The sequence below is a fragment of the Macaca mulatta genome, chromosome 20 (genome assembly GCF_049350105.2).
Source record: "Macaca mulatta isolate MMU2019108-1 chromosome 20, T2T-MMU8v2.0, whole genome shotgun sequence".
Lineage (NCBI taxonomy): Eukaryota > Metazoa > Chordata > Mammalia > Primates > Cercopithecidae > Macaca > Macaca mulatta.
The window spans coordinates 11,260,310-11,279,679 of record NC_133425.1 but is presented as its reverse complement, the minus strand read 5'-3'; the positions used below and the strand labels follow the sequence as shown (position 1 = coordinate 11,279,679).

Here is a 19,370-nt window from a genome sequence, read left to right as displayed (position 1 = left end):
CCCCACCCAGGTCATCCAGGATAAATTCCCCTCCTAAGATCTTTAACTTAATCACATTTGCCAAGTCCCCTTTGCTGTGTAAGGTAACAAGCTCACAGGTTCCAGGAATTAGGGTGTGGACCTCATTGGGGACCACTACTCTGCCTACCACACATATATCCTAGTGGAGATGCAAGGACAGACTTAGATGTTTGAGTCTGGCTTTCAGAGGTGAGGGTGACTGCAGATGTGATGGTCACCGTGCTCTTGACTCTTCTATACTTTCTGCATTCATTCAGTACTCATAGCTCTTTCTCCTCCAGACTAGGAGCTGCTTGAGATAGAACTTGGGTCTTTTCCTCTTTGTGTGTCTCAGGCCACACACCAAAGAGTGCTCTGGATTGTCTACGACATGAATACAGTTTGAGTTCAAATTTAAACCAAACTCATCTCTTAAACGAGGAGTATGATACAGATCCTAGCGCTTGGGATGACTGCAGACATGTGTCTCCACCCTGCCTTGCCTGGTAAGAGTTTATGGCAGACCCTGACCCTGCTGAACTTGTGTTTTAGCTTTTAGGTTCCCACTGTCGCCACTCTGGATACAAACTTGGCATTGTGGCTAGGGGTTTTGTGGGATGGATGCAGCAGGTGTTGGCTTGTGAACATTCTCCTGTGGATGGTTTTTGGGTCAAGGCCCACTGGATCCTGTTGTGAGTTAATTTGCAAAGCTTAGCAGTGCCTAATGCAGGAGAGAGGGTAAACAAACACAAGCAGCAGGACAGACTTTGCACCAGTGACTCAGAGGAAGGCCTGTAGGGGTAGGATCCTCAACCCACTTTGCTTCCTGACATCCCAGGTGCTGGGCTGGGAGAAGGGTCTGGTTAGCTCTATGTCCGATCCTAAGGAATATTCACATTTTGCCATGCTTTCTACAGGTAGCACGATGGGCACATTTTTCACTCTTGCAGATGGGTCTTGGAGTGTACTTTCTTACATTAAAAAAGGGAGTGGTTTGGATTTTCTCACTGTCTAGAAGTAGAGTGCCTAAGGGAATTTCTGGAGTCCCTCTGGGTTATACAGAGCCCAGAGTTATACACACTAGTTATAGGATTTTATTTTTTAATTTTTAATTTTTTTGGCATATTAATTATATTTAATAAATTCTCTATTTTGGATATTTAGAGCAGCTAGAGGCATTATTTTAGATGTTGCTGAGATGAATGTCCCTCTAACACTTGTCTGATTATTTTCTTATGAGAAATTCCTAGTACAGAATGTGTTAGTCAAAGGGCTTATTCTTAAGACTTTGATATGTGTCATCAAGGTGCCCTGTAGGGTGACTGTCCTGGATGACACTCATTTTGATGGACTGGTTCTTTTTTATTGTGGTAGAATATATATAACCTAACATTTGCTATTCTAACCATTTTTAAGTTCAGTGGCGTTAAGTACAGTCACATTGTTGTGCGATCATCGTCAGTATCCATCTCCAGCACTTTTCCATCATTCCAAATCGAGACTCTGTACTTACTAAGCAATCACTCTCCATTCCGCCCCCCTGCTTAGTCCCTGGTAACCACTATTCTACTTTCCGTCTCTATGAATTTCCCTATTCTAGGTATCCCATATAAGTGGAATCATACAAATTTGTCTTTTTGTGATACGGGACTTTAGACAAGTCATGGCATCTCTCTGGGGCTCAGTTTCCTAATCTGATTTTGTGTGACTGTGAAAATCTCAAACTCAGGATGAAAGGGAAGGAGGGAGGAAGACCTTTAAGTAATCAGAATTTACTAGGGGCTGACTGTGTGCCAGGTGCTAGATACTATTATATTCCCCAACATATAGATGAGGAAACTGCATAGGTGAGAACTCATGGAATGTCCCAGCAAGTTCAGGACTATGATTTTAACCCATGTGGCCTGGCGTCAGAACCACATTCTAAACGCCTACACTGGTCTGTCCTTTGATAATAATGGAAACTCCTTCATAGGATTCTTTGAAGGATTGAGCCAGAAGTTTTATCTATATATAGCACTTAGGCCGGCGAGGAGAAAATGGTCAATAAGTGATACCTAGTCTTATGTTTGAATGTTTTTGAGATATAATTCACATAAAATTTACCATTTTAAAGTTCACAGTTCAATGCTTTTTAGTATATTGACTATATTGTGCAACCATCACCACTCCCTAATTCTAGAACAGTTCCAAAACCACTAAATATTTTTAGCAGTCACTCTCTGTCTCCCTTTTTTCCCAGCCCTAGAAACCATGGATCTACTTTTTGTCTCTATGAATTTGCCTATTCTGGAAATTTCATATAAACAGAATTGTATAACACGTGGCCTTTTGTGTCTGGTTTCCTTCACTTAGCATAATGTCTTCAATGCCTATCCATGTTGTAGAAGGTGTCGGTACTTCATTCCTTTTTAGGGGTGTATAACATTCCATTGAATGGGCATATCATATCTTGTTTATCCTTTCATTGATTGTAGGATGTTTAGATTGTTTCCAGTTTTTGGTTGCTATCAGTAATGCTGCTACGAACATTTATATACAAGTTGTTGTTTGAACATCTGTTTTCGGTTCTCTTGGGTATATAAATACCTAGAAATGGAATTGCTGGATCATATAGGAGTTCTATGTGTAGCTATTTGAAGAACTGTCATACTGTTTTCCATAGCAGCTATACCATTTTACATTCTCACCATCAGTGTACAAGGGTTCTTACTTCTCCACATCCTGGTCAGCATTTGTTATTTCCATTCTTTTGAGTTTAGCTATCCTGGTTAGTGTGAAGTGATATCTCATTGTGATTTTGATTTGCATTTCTCTAATCACTGTTTGTATTGAGCATATTTTCATGTGCTTATTGGCTATTTGTATGCCATCTTGTAAGAAATGTCTATTGAGACCCTTTGGTTTTTTTTTTTAAAACTGGGTTGCCTTTTTATTGTTGAGTCGTAAGTGTTCTCTATGTGCCCTGGATACTAGACTCTTATCAGATATGTAATTTGCAAATATTTTCTGTGTGTCGTGTTTTCACCTCGTTTTGTTTTTTTGAGACAGGGGTCTCACTCTGTTGCCCAGATTGGTATGCAGTGGCACCCTCTGGGCTCGTTGCAACCTCTGCCTCTCAGGCTCAAGCAATTCTCCTGCCTCAGCCTCCCGAGTAGCTGGGATTACAGGCACGCACGACTGCCTCCTGGCTAATTTTTTTTTGTATTTTTAGTAGAGATGGGGTTTCACCATGTTGGCCAGGCTGGTCGTGTTTTCACTTCTTAATAGTGCCCTTTGATAAATAAAAGGTTTTAATTTTGACAAAGGGTGAAAGACGTCTGGTATTTTGTCTGTGATCCATTTTTCACCTCTAGGCCCACTTTTTTGACCCTCACATATCATGGTAGATTAGGAATTTCTTAATGCTATACTGGTTTTGGGGGTAAGGAAGATGGGACCAGCCCGCTTTGCTTTGTCAGGCTGAGAAGGAAGAAGTGATTCTATTGAGCCAGGACTTCAGTGGCCAACACCACCTCCCCTGGCCTCAGAATCCCTTCCCCAGACCAACCCTGCATGACATCAGCATGTGGTAAAACACTCCTGTGTCTTTAGAGACTGCAGTCTATACATGCTTTTTCTGTCTCCCATGGACCTTGCCTGCAAGCGCTTTCCATCTTTCCCTAGGTTCCAGGAATGTGCACAAATTATGGGATCTTGGCTGGGCATGGTGGCTCATGTCTGTAATCCCAGCACTTTGGTAGGCCGAGGCGGGTGAATCACTTGAGGTCAGGAGTTCGAGACCAGCCTGGCCAACATGGTGAAACCTCATCTCTCCTAAAAATACAAAAACTAGCCAGGCGTGGCAGTGGGTGCCTGTAATCCCAGCTACTCGGGAGGCTGAGCGAGGGGAATCTCTTGAACTGGGGAGGAGGAGGTTGCAGTAAGCTGAGCTTGCACCACTGCCCTCGAGCCTGGGCCTGGGCAATGAAGAGAGACTGTCTCAAAAAAAAAAAAAAAATGGGGTCTTGTCACTGAGTTTCCTCAGCCTGCCTCTGCCTCTGAGCTCATTTTTCCTTCTGTTTCTCCACCATGATGAAAACCAGTCACAGACTTTGACTACTCTCTGTTCTCTAGGGTCCCAAACTTCAGTGAGCCTAGAATCATCCAGATAACTTGTTAAATATGTGGATTCTTGGGATATTCCTCAGAAATACTGAATCTGAATTTAGGGATAGAGCCTAACATGTGCATGTTTAAGCAGATTCCCAGGTGATTCTGATGTCCGGGGGTCCACAGACCACATCTTGAGAGGCACTGCCTTATTCTAGAAGCCTACCCACCCAAACTTATTCTGAGATCCCACGAGAGGCTAAGTTCAGTGGTCCTCAAACTGGACTGCATGCTATAATCACCTAGGGGAACTTTACAGCTTCCCTCCATCCTAGGGCACAGTGCAGACCAATCAAAACAAATTCAGGGCATGGGACCCCAGCTTCAGTAGTTTTAAAAGCTCCCTGGGCGCTTCCAAGGTTGCAGCCGAAGCTGAGAGGCATTGGAGCCATAAAATTGTAGGTACTTGTTTCTCTTTGCTAAGTCATTTAACCCACACAGGTCAGCTGGATTTGGAAGTTGACACTTCACTCTTTTAAACACACTTCAGCTTGTTCATTATTCTCGTGCTGCAAGTGGAAGGTACAGAATTGCAAGGGATGGAATGTGCACGTACCTCCAAGTTCCCTACCAGCAGGGAATGCAACAGCCTCATGATGCTTAACCACAAAGGGCACCACTTGAGACATCTTTGCTCACTCTCATGATGGTGCAAGATTGTCTTGCGCTCATTGAAGGAGCCATGGATGTTCCCAAGTCCCCAGATAGAGGTATCATCACTTTCTGATCACGAACCTGTGGCACCAAGGTCATTCTGGTAAAGAATCTTTCTTCTAAGTAATGGCCGAGAGTGTGGGCTTTGGAATCAGGCTCCCTGGTTTGAATTTTAGCTCTGTCACTTAGGTGAGCAACCTAGTGGCTCTTTCTATGCCTCCATTTCCTCCTCTGTGAAATGGAGATAAACAATAGTACTGTATCTATAGGGTTGTCTTAAAAATTAAACAAGGTGATGCATATAAACAGTTTAACCCCTGCCTGGTGTCAGCTACCCTCCACTTCTCCTCTTGGGTTGCCTTTCAAGAAGTGATAGTGGCAGGCAGGTCTGGTGCTTGGGACCACGCTGGTGATAGAAGCAGCAGCCAGGTAATGTGCCCAAGATGTTCTCAAGAGTACAAGCTCAGTACATCCCTTTCATTTACCACCTAAGCCCTGTCTGGTGAGATGCATCATTTGTCCCCTATACAATGCCTTCCCAAACTCCACTCCAATTCCTTTCTCTAGGCACAGCTTATGTTAACAAGGTATAGCTTCATCCTGGGGGCATAATGCACTTGAAGTTTTTCTCAATACAGTGTTATTAGGGTGAGGAAGGGACGTACATAATCCGGACAACCAGAAGAGATACATGCCCAATTTCTTAACAAGGCTCGTGCCTCATCCTGTAAGACTCCTTGACTCTATTACTGCACTTTTAAGAGTACAGACTCTTTGCGGTTTTCCCCTTACTTCAACTGAATCTGTCAGTAATTCAGATGAATGACAATGACACATTCTTCTTGAACCAATATGCTTCCTACATTGCATTTCTGCTAATAGAATGTTCAGAATATTTCCAGGTATATGTGTCTGCATGATTCTACCTTTATAAACCCTCTAACTAGAAATCCCAAGTTTCCATGCAACAGTATTCAACATTCAACCATGTGCTAGGCATGGTTCTTTTATGTAGGTATTACTTAAGCTGGTTTATCAATTTTAACACACTGGATTTCCCCTTCTGATCAATACTGCCTATCGGCTGGCATGAGGAGAGTTTTGGAGAAATGGTAGTCATTACTCTGATGAGGGCATGACCTTTCCATGCTCTGAAGTGACCAAGGCGCTCCAAGAGTTGTTGTGTTAATCTGACTGCTCTCTCAACAAAGAGAAGTAGGGACAGGAGGAGAGGAAAAGAGGAAAGTAGACTCCTTAGAGGGCAAAGTACCCATGAGAAAAGCGGGCAAAGGAAAGAGGGCACTTGGAACATGTCTCCCATATAAGCTAACCATTCCAGATGGTCTGTGTGTGAGGCAGTCTGCAGAACTGGCTAATCCAGCTGCTGAACAATTCATAGCCATTTCACAAAACCTAAAAGAGGCAGCCCAGAGGTCTACACAGGAGTAGAGGGAGAAGGCGGCCTGCTAAAAATTTACCATCTGGAAAATCTGATGATGAGAGGAGTGGTCAGAGAACACAAAGGGAAAATATATAAATATATTAGTGTCACTAGAATTTCGGGCTTCAAGCAGCCCTTGAAGTTTAATAACGAATCATCCCAGGCCACGCTGTTAGCATTTTTTTTTTTTTTTTTACCACAATTACAAATAACTGACATGGCAATGTTGTAGATGACTGGCTTCTGAACTGTGGACCAGTGATTCTCAAACTTTAACACGCATGCACAACTCACCTGGGATCTGGTTAAAATGCAGATTACGGTTCAGCAAGTCTGGGCTGGAGCCTGAGACTCTGTACTTCTAAGAAGCTCCTGGGAGATGTTGATGCTGCTGGCCCACGGACCCCACTGTGAGTACCGAGGCTAGAGGTATGCTTGGTAAACAAAGTCAGGAGGCCTAAATGCAGTGCTTCGAGGTGGTGCAGGAACAGCTGGGGCACCTAGAAAGCATTGCTGACATCTCGGGGACCCATGTCCAGGGAAGGGCTCCAGGACTTCCCCGAGTTGAGGATGAAGACTCAGACTTCCTGGCTACCACTCAGGTAGAGAAGAGCAAGATGTTGCCACTGAAGTCCCAGGGATGAATAAATTCTAGAGCTGCTAGAGGGGGGAACGTTGTCATTGAGCTTAGAGAAAGAGAAGTTGGAGGGAGGGGTTGATAGGCAAGAGGGAACCCACAGGTACTGAGCATTTCTTGATCGTCTTCCTCTTGCTCCCCACCCTTAACTGTCCCTTCCCAGGTCTTTCTCTCTTTAGTAATTGCACTCACCATCCACCTAACTGCCTAAGCCCAAGACGTGGGATCTGTCCTTCACTGCATTGGGGAAGGCGGTCATGCACAGCTTGTTTTACCCTGTATGGCTGTGTGACTGGCCTTGGGCCTGAAACATTTCCTTGACAAGAGATGAAGAGCCCTCCCAGCCTGGGCTGGGCATATCTCTTTGCCTGGAAATATCTTTCCCTGTTCTGGGCTTGATGTACTTTGTTCTGCTTAAATGTGTGCATCTAATGGCCCCTGGCCAAATCCACTGCTATATCTGTCCCTGGTGGAAAGGGATCTGGGTCCTTCTACTGCAGCACAAGGTGGGTGCATGTAGCTGCACTGCCTGGGTTGACTGCAGAGCAGATCCACTGGCTGTGGAGGACCGACGCGTTGCAAGGGACTGCATCTTGTGCAGTCCGTCTCTTCTTGCTCTACCACTTGAGCCTAGTGCGTATGTTGTCTGTTCTCAGCAACCTCCAATCATGTGATGGTCTCTTCCCTGGATGACACTTAGCCTTTTAACCTTGGCTGCCCAGCCTGAATACCCAGTGAATGGTGGAACATTCTTTCTCTCATCCCCACAAGAGTCTAGTGCAGTATATGATTATTCTCCTTCAAATCTGTATCTCAAATTCTTCCTCATCTCCAGTGCTACCACCATCATCACCATCTGGATCTGTAGATGAAGCAGCCTCCACTGGTCTCCCTGCTTCTACCTCTACTCCTCCCCCACTTCATCCTTTCCTTTGCAGCCAGGGTAAATTGGATCAGGTCACTTCTCTTCTGAATAGCCTTTAAGGGCTTCTCATGATATCTTGGCTAGAACCCAGGTGCCTTCTCATGAACTGCGGGATCCTTACCCACCTGTCTTATCCCTCTCCCCTTGCCACCTGCTCCCCACCACGCATCTGTGCTCTGCCAGTTGTCACCTGTGCTCTCTGTCAGTTTTGAACATACCCTGTTTTCTTTTCTTCTTGGAGTCTTTGTATATTTGGTTCTGTCTGTCTGGAACCAGCACCAATCCCCAAAACTCTGCCATCCTTCAGGTCTCTGCTTCAATGTCCCTTCCCCAGAGACAGTTTCCCTGATCACCCTGGATTAGATGTTAGTCTCTGACCTCTGTCCTTTACTCTCATGATGCTAACCTTAGTTTGGTTTGTACATTATCTGTTATCTACCTCTCCTAATAGATTAAATGATCCATGGGGGGAGTGATAAGGTTTGGATGTCTTGCCCAAATCTCATGTTGAATTGTAATACCTGGTGTTGGAGGTGGGGCCTGGTGGGAAGTGTTTGGATCATGGAGGTGGATCCCTTGTGAATGGCTTGGGTCACACTCTTAGTAATGAGTGAATTCTTGCCCTGAGTTCTTTTGAGATCTGGTCACTTAAAAGTGCGTAATACTTCCCCCCGCCACTTACTCTCTCTCCTGCTCTGGTCATGTGACATGCCTGCTCCCCCTTCACCTTCCACCATGATTGTAAGCTTCCTGAGGCCTCCCCAGGAGTCAAGCAGATGACAGTACCACGTTTCCTGTAAAGCCTGCAGAACTGTGAGCCAATTAAACCTCTTTTCTTTATAAATTACCCAGTCTCAGGTATTTCTTTATAGCAATGCAAGAACAGACTAGTACAGCGTCCCTGCCTTTCTTATCTGTTGTTGAATATCCAGCACCCAGCTCCAGGCCCAGAGTAGACACTCAATAGGTGTTGGTTAAAGAACTGAGTCAATTAGTGAATAAATAAGCTTTGGGAAAGCAGAGGACCACAAGGAGCGCATACAAGGGGTTAGCATTCATGGAAACACCTGCTATGTGCATTGCACATCTGCCATCTCATCTCATCTATCCCACAGATGGCTTTCAGATTCATCTTGCAGCCTAGAGAGTTTAATTAACCTCCCCAAGTTCCACAGCCACAGAGTAGCAGAGCTGATTTGCACTCTGCTTCATCTTAGCCCGGAGTTTTTTAGCCTCAGCATCATGACATTTGGGACCACATCATTCTTTGCTGTGGGGTGGAGGGAGTGGCTATAACATGCATTGCAGGACATGTAGCCTCTACCCATGCCATGCTAGTAGCACCCCCTGCCCAATTTATGACAACCTTCATGTCTCCAGACATTGCCAGTGTCCCTTGGGGTGGGGGTGGGAATGTGTCCCCAGTATAGAACCACTGGCTTAGCCTGTGGGTAATCTCAGCCTCCCATCTGCTTCTACTCCAATCCCTGCCCACCCCACTCCTCTCAGTTGCTGTTTTTCTCCTGAACTCTTTCTCACCCTGTCTTCACGCAGTCCTCCCTGGGTGTCCCTCTGGGCATGCAACACATGGATGGCAATGTTCTGAGTGTTGCAATACACATTTGTGTTTCTGGTTTCTTTAATATCAGCCCCATGTCCTGATGTTCGTGTCATTGGCATGGATGCTAGCAGGCTGTCTAGAAAATGTGCAATATATTTTTTCTTTTGCCTAAATAGCACATCTAATTGTTTAGCATGAGATAAACCAGTATGTTTACCGGGAGATAACTTGTCAAAACAGACTTGTGGCTCCACCATTGGAAAAACCTAGCCTCCTCATTCAGAGATGGAGTGTGACTTTTTCATGGGTATTTTATGTGGATTTAAACAAAAAGTTATTTTTTGCTGTTTTGTGGACAGAAAAAAATGAGGGAAGAAACAGCTTCAGAAAAAGCCCCAGATGCAAGTGTCTTTCTAAGCATAGGTGATGAAGGAAGAGAATAGAACAGAAAAGAGGAGAAAGAAACAGCACAAAAGAGGGAATTTGCTAGGGAAAAAATGTGAGAGAGTTCATAGCTAGGGGATCCAGTTAGAGATAGGGCACTCTTTTATTGCTCATTCATTTATTCATCCACTTAAAGTATGGTGAGCTAGGGAGTGTGCTGGTGTAGCATGCGTCAGAATGTCCTCCCTTTTTGAACTCTGGCTAACATTCCATTGTATGTATTTACATTTTGTTTACCTATTCTTCTGTCAATGGACATTTGGGTTGTTCCCACCTTTGGCTATTGTGAATAATGCTGCTATGATGAACTGGTCTTACATATCAGTATTAAAGCTGACAGTTCCCAAGTGCCTACTGCTGAGCTGGGCACCATGCTGGCCTCTGTACACACGGTATCTCGTTTAACCTTCTCAATATCATGGGAGATTGACCCTCTGCCATGACATTGAGCAAACATTGGGAGGGGAGGCTTAAGATGCTTCAGCCACTCATCCTAAGGTCTTAGAGTGATAGATCCTGGGTGGAAACATGGGTCTTTTTGTAGGTCATCATTTGTATAATCAGAATAAGTGATTGTGAGTGAGGTCTTACTCAATGAGGAACACGAAATAGCCCACAGTTTTGTCCCTGTTGACTTTGATGCCCTCTTGGATTTGTATGGAACTGCTATTTTGCAGCATACATCTGTCTTCAGATACCATTTTTACTCTGCAAACATTGGCTAACCTTGAAACTCTCTGCCGCTCCTTCCTCCTCTCCTTTTATGACAGAGATAAATAAGTTGGTGATGTTTCCGGAAGAAGGACATGATGAGACAGACAGGATTAGACTCCAGGAAGGAGCCCAGAGGCCACTTCGTGAGCTAGTGTTCAGGCAACCCTCCCCAGATGTGCAGTGTAGCAGAAGTAAAGGCCCCTGAGAGGCACAGAGAGGAAGACGCATCCCAAACTTCAAAGGCTCCCACTCCAACACCAGGGGATATGAAATTCTGCCATGGTGAAGAGCATCATCTGCTTTCTAAAGTCTGAAGAATGTTTCCACTCAGCTCCTAAAATGGGTTAAGGGTGAGATGGACTATGGCAGTGTCAGGAGGACAGATAAATGATCTCTTGGTTGTTGGATTCATGATGTCTAAATCCATTTCCGAAAGCCCTCTCTCAAGGAACACTCTTTAAGTGATGGGTAGGTGACTTTCAGCTCTCTAATCATAAGAGACCCATGTTTCCACCCAGTATCTATCACCCTGAGACCGTGGGAGGAATGACGGAAGCGTGTTAAGCCTCCCCTCCCAGTGTTTGTCCAGTGTCATGACAGAGGGTCAACCTCCCATGAAACTGAGAGAGTTATAGTCTTGGCTTGAGAATGGGGTTGGAGTAAATAATGTATCCAATCCTCTTCCAGCTTAGCATTCACTTGGCAGCCAATGAGATCTTCCATAATTAACACTATTAGGCACGTGCTACAAGTCAAGAACTGTGCTAGATGCACTTCATCCATGCTGTCACTGAATTCTTTTAAAAACCCTATGAGGTAGGAGCTATGAATAGCCCCATTTTACAGGTAAGAAAATTGAGGTACAATAACTTGCCTGAAGTCACATAGTGAGCAAATGACAGAAATTTAAACATACATTAAATGAAATTTATGAAAGGATGGATTCTGAAGATGTGACCTTAGAGAGATGGGCAGTGATTAACCTGAAGTTGAGAGACTCCTGTGGCATATGTATTGTCCTAGATAGAGAAAGAAAATTGTGGTTGTAACAAGGAAGCTGAAATAGAAAGGCGTAAGAGTAGATGCTCTGGGTTGCAGGTACATTCTTTTGCTAACAAGTTTTTTCTCATGTGAGTAACTTCCCACAGCATGCTCTTGGCTGGGTGGCAGCAGGCTACCATTTTAATGATGACGGTTAATCATTTAATGATGGTTAATAATTCTCCCAACTAATGCGAGGCAGGCGAGGTACCTTAAAATAAAGCACAGAACTTACTGGCATGTATGAATGCCCAGTTATATCAGAGATTCATTTTCTATTTGTGCAGAATGCTGTGTGGAGAGTCTATGTTATCACCAGACTTTGCCAAATTTCCCTGTGATTTTTTCCATGGTTCTGACTCTTCTCTTTCATTTATACGCATGTGGATTCTCCACTTTACAGTGTCTTCTGATTTTCTTAGGTAGGTGATATTGAAAAAGTTTAACAATTGACGAGGCATGGGGACTGGTCAGTTTGGATGAATGCACTGACCATATGAATGCTTGTCAGCCATAAACAACCAGCTGAATATCAATCTTGCCCTGAAACAATGGAGATTTCCCCATAGTCTAATTCATGGGATGAAACAGTAATTTGCATTTTGCTGAAGCACATGGAAAAGTCAAAACAGGCTGTGCAAGTAAGAGTCAGTATAGCATGTGAAGCAAAGATTTGCACCTGGGGGGTGTCAGTAGCAGGGTCTATTGAACTATGACATCTCATGATATGTTTTAGTCACCATATTAATTTCTCTTGCAATTTCAAACAGCATTAGAGGAAAATGTGAGGTTGAAAATGTTTATCAAGGAGTACTGGGTCATAAAACCTTGAGAAACATCAGTGTAGAGGCAAGAACAGTAGAAACAAGCATAGGTTTGATGGAGTCGCTGAGTTAACATGGAGTGAAGCTGTCCATCTTTTTCCCATTGATAAAGTCCTAGTTGAAAATGTTTGAGGATCTCTGGTGCAGGGCTTTGGGAATCAGGCCAGATCTCAGTCCCCAGGGAGTGAAGATGAGGTTAGACCAGTGACAATGCTGTTCTGACACATCAAAATGGGCGAATGAGGGGAAGTGCCTGGGACGCATTCACCAGCATTCAAGTACCTGTTGATACACCCCCCTTGCATGGTGCTGTGGCTAGTTTTGGGGGTTGTTTGAAAAACAAAAGAGTCAGTGTCTGCTTCTGAAGGAATATCTGTTCTCGCAGAGGAAACAAAACACTCACCAACATAGTCAGTTCAATTCTATAGACATCGATTGAGAACCTACCATGGGTAAGGAAAGCTCTCTGCTTGAGAGTAACTTAAGGATCATTGAAAAATGACACATCAGTGTGATTCGAGTAAAGCAGAACAGAACAATCCTGTTGTTCTCACCATACTGCTGAGTCACACAATCCCAGAATTCTAGGAGGGCTCTAATTAGGAAAGGCTTCCAGGAGAAGGTGACTGTGGGGTCATGGATAAAGTGGCAGCCTCCTCAGGGGAGCCTGGGAAGAGGGTATTTGCTCCATTATCAGCCTGGCTTTTGGCAGTGCAAGAAAGGAAGGCTACTGTACATCTACAAGTTTCCAATGTTTTCACCACCTAGTGTTCTTTTTTATTATTTTGAGTCCTATGAACACTGTGTTTAGGAGGATTTTATCTACCGATAAAAGTGTATTGAAGCAGCAGTTCTGTACTAATCAAATCTACCTGTAACGTGATTTAGATCCTCTGATTTGCTTGAGAATGATTTATTCATTCAACAGATATTCACTGGATACTAAATCAGTTGGATTCAGTTTGGTGGTTTATGACAGAAAATCCAGATTATCAATGGCTTAAATAAGACAGAATTTTATTTCCTTCTCATGTAAAAGAAGGAGAGAATAGATTTTTGGGTGGGAGGCTCGTGGTTGCTGTCATAAGCATCTACAGGAAGCCAAATACCAGGTTATGTACTAGAAATGGCTAGGAAGGTCTCACACACAGTGATTTACTCTGATTCTAGCCCATTTTAAAACTATAATTTCAACTTTTATTTTAGATTCAGTGGATACATGTGCTGGGTTGTTCCATGGGTGTATTCTGTGATATTGTGGATATGAATGGTCCCATCATCCAAGTAGTGAGCATAGTACCCAACAGGTAGTTTTTCAGCCTTGCTCTCCCCACACTTCTCATCATCCCCAGTGTCTATTTGTTCCCATTTTTATATCCATGTGTACCCAGTGTTTAGTTCCCACTTATAAGTGCAAACATGCAGTATTCGATTTTCTGTTCCTGTGTTAATTTGCTTAGGATAATGGCCTCCGGCTCCATCCATGTTGTTGCAAATAACATGATTTCGTTTTTTTTAATGGCTGTGTAGTATTCCATGGTGTATATGTGCCACATTTTCTTTATCCAATCCACCACTGATGGGCACCTAGGTTGATTCCATGTCTTTGTTATTGTGAATAGTGCTGCAGTGAACATATGAGTGCATGTGTCTTTTTGCTAACCCAATGTTTCTTTTCTTCTTCTTCTTCTTCTTTTTTTTTTTTTTGAAATAGAGTCTTGCTCTGTCACCCAGACTGGAGTGCAGTGGCATGATCTTGGCTCACTGCAACCTCTGCCTCCCAGGTTCAAGCAATTCTTCTGCCACGGCCTCCCAAGTAGCTGGGATTACAGACATGCGCCACCACACCCAGCTAATTTTTGTGTTTTTAGTAGACATGCAGTTTTGCCATGTTGGCCAGGCTGATCTCAAACTCCTTACTTCAGGTGATCCACCTGCCTTGGCATCCCAAAATGTTGGGATTACAGGTGTGAGCCACCACACCCGGCGTGTTAACCCAATGTTTTTCCAACTTTAATGTGTGTCAGAGTCACCTGGAAAGCTTGTGAAAATAGATTTCTGAATGTTATTTCTGGAGTTTCTGTTTCATTAGATCTGGAGGCAAAGAGACTGACAATTTGCATTTCTAGAAAGGTCTGGATGCTGATGGTCTGGTGACAAGATGGACTCAGTGACATAGGTCAGAGCATGGCCATCTGCAGCCTACAGTTCAAATCCAGCTGGCTACTTTTGTACATAAATTTTTATTGGACTGCAGCCATACTTTTTTTGTTTTCTACTGTCTAGGGCTGCTTTTTACTACGGCAGCAGAGGTGAATAGTTGTAATCTGAAGTGTTTCCTATTTGACCTTTTACAGAAAAAGTTTATCAACTCCTGCCTTAGGTACAAGTGGATACTCACAATCCATAAAGAAGGTATGTACATCAATGGAGAAGCCAGCAAGTACAAGACCTGGGTTTCCATTTCTTCCCAGTTCAGCCATTCATTTTTTATGTGACTTTGGTCCAGCCATTACCCTGTCTGATCCTCTGTTGCCTCCCCCATGTAATGGAGGCACTGAGCAAATGGTTTCAAAAATCCCTTTTAGTACTTCTCTGATTTCAGCAGAGAAGCTGACGGAATGGCCTGTTGCCATTGTACAAAGTGACAGGCTATGGCTGAATACGTCCCATTTTGCTGCTGAGTTAGATTGGCCTTTATGTTCTGTTTATGAAGGTGTCCCCTCTGCCACTTTTGGAGGGAACTCCCTTTCTTCACTTTTGATTGACATGTGACATTTACTGGAGCTGGCATTCATTAATTCCTACTTTCTCAGCCACTTTCCAACATGTTCTATTCATCACTGTGACTTTTTTGTTGTCTTTGCCACTACTAACCTTCTAAGAGTTCGGAAAAGAGTCACTTAGAGTTTATAATGACATATTTAATATCACACCACTTCTCTCTGCCCCAGACTGACTTCACTGGGTTTGGGAGTCTTTTTCAGAAGCAACAAGGGAGAAAATTTTGCTTTTGATGGCACCCCATCAATCAAAGAAAGACACACAGTTGACTGTATTTAAATCAGAGTGAATGAGTGGAAATGAGTATGTAAAGGAATCTCTATTCATTTGGATTTTAGTATTAGGGCAGGTGCATACATTGGTTAGGAATTGTGATTGCCGATAAACAGGCCTGGAAATGCTAAAATAAAACAGAAGTTTATTTCTTTCTCAGATTAAAGCAGCCTGGAGGTAGGTGGTTGAGGGTTGCCAAGGTGGCTTCATGGTGTCCTCATAGATTTAGCCTCTTTCTGTATTTCTTTTGTACTCCTAAGCACATGGTTTGCGTCTTCACAGTTGCTTCATGATCCAAGATGGCTGCTGGAGCTCCAGCCGTCACATTCACACTCAAAGCAGGAAATAAGAATAAGGAGGAAAAGAGCAAAAAGAGTACACTCCAGCTGTATGCCCCTTCTTCAGGAGCTCAGAAATCCTACCGCATCATTTCAGTGTATTGTTGGTCATCTCTGATAGGGAAGAAGGCAGGGGAATAGAATATTTTACCTAGAAACATTGTCTCAGAATTAAACTGGAGTTCTGAAAAGGAAAAGGAGAACAGACATTGGTTGGGAAACCAGCAGTTTCTGCTGTGGTGTCCAGAATGAATACTTTGATCGATATGGTAGGAAGTTAGATTTGGGAATGGTTTTTGGCTTGCACTTTTGTGGATGTGTTATGAATGGAAGGACATATAGCTTGTACTTGTAAAGAGGAAACACAGCTTTCATTATATATCCCTGGCTTTGAATCTGCCATTTACTAGCTGTGTGACTTGGGGCAAGATATTGAACCTTTCTGAGGCTCAATTTCTTCATCTGTAAATTGAAAATAATAACAGTAGCAAAGATGATAATGAAGATGGTGCTAAAAATAATCATGAATTTCTTGCAGGAACAAATGATATATTGAAGATCAAGCACTAGGAACAGTTTTTAGCATGCAGTTAGCATTTAATGAACAGCAGATAATCTTTTTTGAAGAACAATGGATGTCAGAGGAAAGACTATAAATTTTGCGTTCCTCCAGACATAGGTTTAGGTGCCAGCTTAGCCACTGACTAGCGGAGGAACCCTAAGTAGGTTTCTTAATCTTGCTGAGCCTTAATTTTCTTATCTATAAGATAGGTCACAGTGGGGCTAAACAGATAATATGTGGGACAGAACTGAGGCAACGTCAGAAAACATCAAGCACAGACCCTGGCATATGGTTCGTGCCTAGTACCTATTGATTTTCCTTCTCTTTCTTGTCTAGAGGATTGGGCTGTGAGGACTTTGTTCCTGGGTCTGCTCTGCTAGCCTGATTGTTCTCAATCCATTCTCTGCCCTTTCCCTTCTCTGTTCCATATGCAAGGACATATTTTATCCAGGCTGCAGGGGATTTCTCCCTCACTTCCTCTTCCTTGCGAATGTCTCCATCTGGCTCTTGATGGACAGCCTCCAGGGTCCCAGTTCCTATCAGGTGGTCCCTGCTGTGGGATTTGCTACTGCCAGGCAACCCAGCTTCTGAGCTCTGGTAATGTCTCCTACATCTCCTTTTTCCTCCATCCCTAGGATATTAATGGCTTCCTGTTTTCCTTTTCTCTCCGTGTCCCAGTGGCTCCTATGTAATCGATTTTCTGTATTATCTCTGTTGGAAACACCTGGAGTGGTTTCTGTTTCCTGACTGGATCTTAACTCATTCATGAATCTAAAGTTGTATAAACACATAGTACCCAAACATTCTCTTCACTGACCTCTTACCTCTCACTACCCTCTAAAAATCTTTAGGTCTTTTTTTTTTTTTTTTTTTTTTTGTCAGGATGGTGTGATTTTGTTTCTTTAATTCCACAGTCCTTCATTAGCTACAGGAGAAAGTCAAAAGTCCTTCCTTTGTTGTTTAAGACCCTCTATTGTCTGTGGCATGGCCTCCTTTCTAAAGTTATTCACTTCTGAACTTCAGAAATTTTGAGAACAAATTTGATTTTACCTCCAAAATACATCATCAACCTACCCATTTCTACCACTAGTCCAAGCCAGGGGTAGCTGAATCCTGCACTTGCATGGCCCTAAGAATGAGTGCTTCCTTGAATTCTGTACCCGTAGATGCCTCAGTAGCCCCAACCCTGGATCAAGTCACCACTCTTACTTGCATGAATGCAATGGCCTCTAAACCGGTCTCTTCTGTCCATTAATCTTTTTCTTTACGATCCATTCTCATTCGGTGTCCAAAGAAATCTTTTAAAACAATATAATGTAAATCTGTTATTCCCCTGCATACACTGCTTCCATGGCTACCCACTGCACTTAACGTGCAACCGAAACCTATTCCCATGGTCTATGGGGTTCAGCACATCTGCAGCTGCTCCATCTTTGTCTTCATTTCCTCTGTCTCCTATTGCTGTGTTCACTCTAGCCACGTAGACCGTCTTCCTGTTCTTCTGATGCCCAAGTTCCTCTCCTGTTACAGGGCATTTGTCTGAATCCCCCTTCCATGTATTATGATTCCCTATCCTCCTGCATAGTGTGTTCCTCATGGGTACCAACACCAGGTGAACCTCCCCTTTCCCCATATCACTCTGTTGATTCTTTTTCACAATCTGTTGTTATCACAACCTGTAACTATCTTGTTTATCTGCTTATTGACTGTCTCTGCCCACTAGAATATAAGCTCATTAGGGAAGACACCACATCTGCCTTTTTGGCCTTGTATGTTGCTAGCACTAACCATATTGTCAGGAATGTCACAAACATTCAGGATTTAGGGGATGAATGAGCGAGTAAATGAATGGACAAATACATAAATACCTAAACATATAAACCACATAAACGGGCCCCTAAGGAGTCTATGGATGGAATTCAGTGGTCTGTAAACTTGGATGGGGAAAAATTGCTTATTTTCACTTACCTCTAACAGAAATTTTCATTTCTTTTTATATTGAATTGTAGCAAGAAATCACAGTAATAACAGCTCTGATTTTTTCACCAAGATAAATTACATATTTCTTACCACATTATCATTGTTGCAGATATTTCAGAATTATTTACTTTTACCAAATTATTTTGAAATCATTGTGGTTAGTATACACAGCACAGCTCTTGTGATTTAGCATGTTAATACCAACATATATGTATCATAATTTTGTTTTAAAGCATCATTATGATTATATTTTGATATAATTTTATTTCTTTGTAATCTAGAGTTTTTTATTTTTATTTATTTATTTATTTATTTATTTATTTATTTATTTATTTATTTATTTTTGAGACAGAGTCTAGCTCTTGTCACCCAGACTGGAGTGCAGTGGCTTGATCATGGCTCACTGCAACCTCTGCCTCCCAGGTTCAAGCAGTTCTCATGCCTCAGCCTCCTAAATAACTAGAATTATAGGCCTGCACCACCACACCCAGCTAATTTTTGTATTTTTAGCAGAGACAGGGTTTCAACATATTGGTCAGACTTGTCTCAAACTCCTGACCTCAAGTGATCCGTCCTCCTTGGCCTCTCAAAGTGTTGGGATTATAGGCGTGAGTCACCATGCCCAGCTGTGTATTTTATTTTACTTATTTGACAGCTCTGTTCTGAGAAGGAATTTGAAGGCTTCACCAGCCTGCAAAAGTGGTTGTTGGCACATGAAAGTGAAGATCTCTTAAAATGAACTAGTGATGTCTGCACTTTTGTTTATTGAGGACCACACTAAAAATAGGTATCCCTCCCATTACTTAACTGTCATTTATCCTTCAGAATCCAGGCAAACCTTTCTTCAAGAAAGCTTTGCAGTCTTCAGTGGTTTCCCTGTCCTCTGAGAGTGTGCAGCACTTATCCAAAGCCCAATACCTCCCTGATGCTGTAAGCCTCTTTGGGAAGTGATTTTTTTTTTAACTACTTATGAGTTTGTTTTGTTTTTCCAACTTATAGATGCTTTCTGTTACTCCCTAATCATAATTCGTGCCCTGAGC

General features: G+C 42.9%; 1 protein-coding gene across 5 annotated transcripts in view; it reads left to right on the top strand.

The window, feature by feature from the left end:
* Positions 1-19,370, top strand: part of GRIN2A (glutamate ionotropic receptor NMDA type subunit 2A) — a 431,556-nt gene that overhangs the window by 107,739 nt on the left and 304,447 nt on the right. The gene's annotated exons all lie outside the window — the stretch shown is intronic.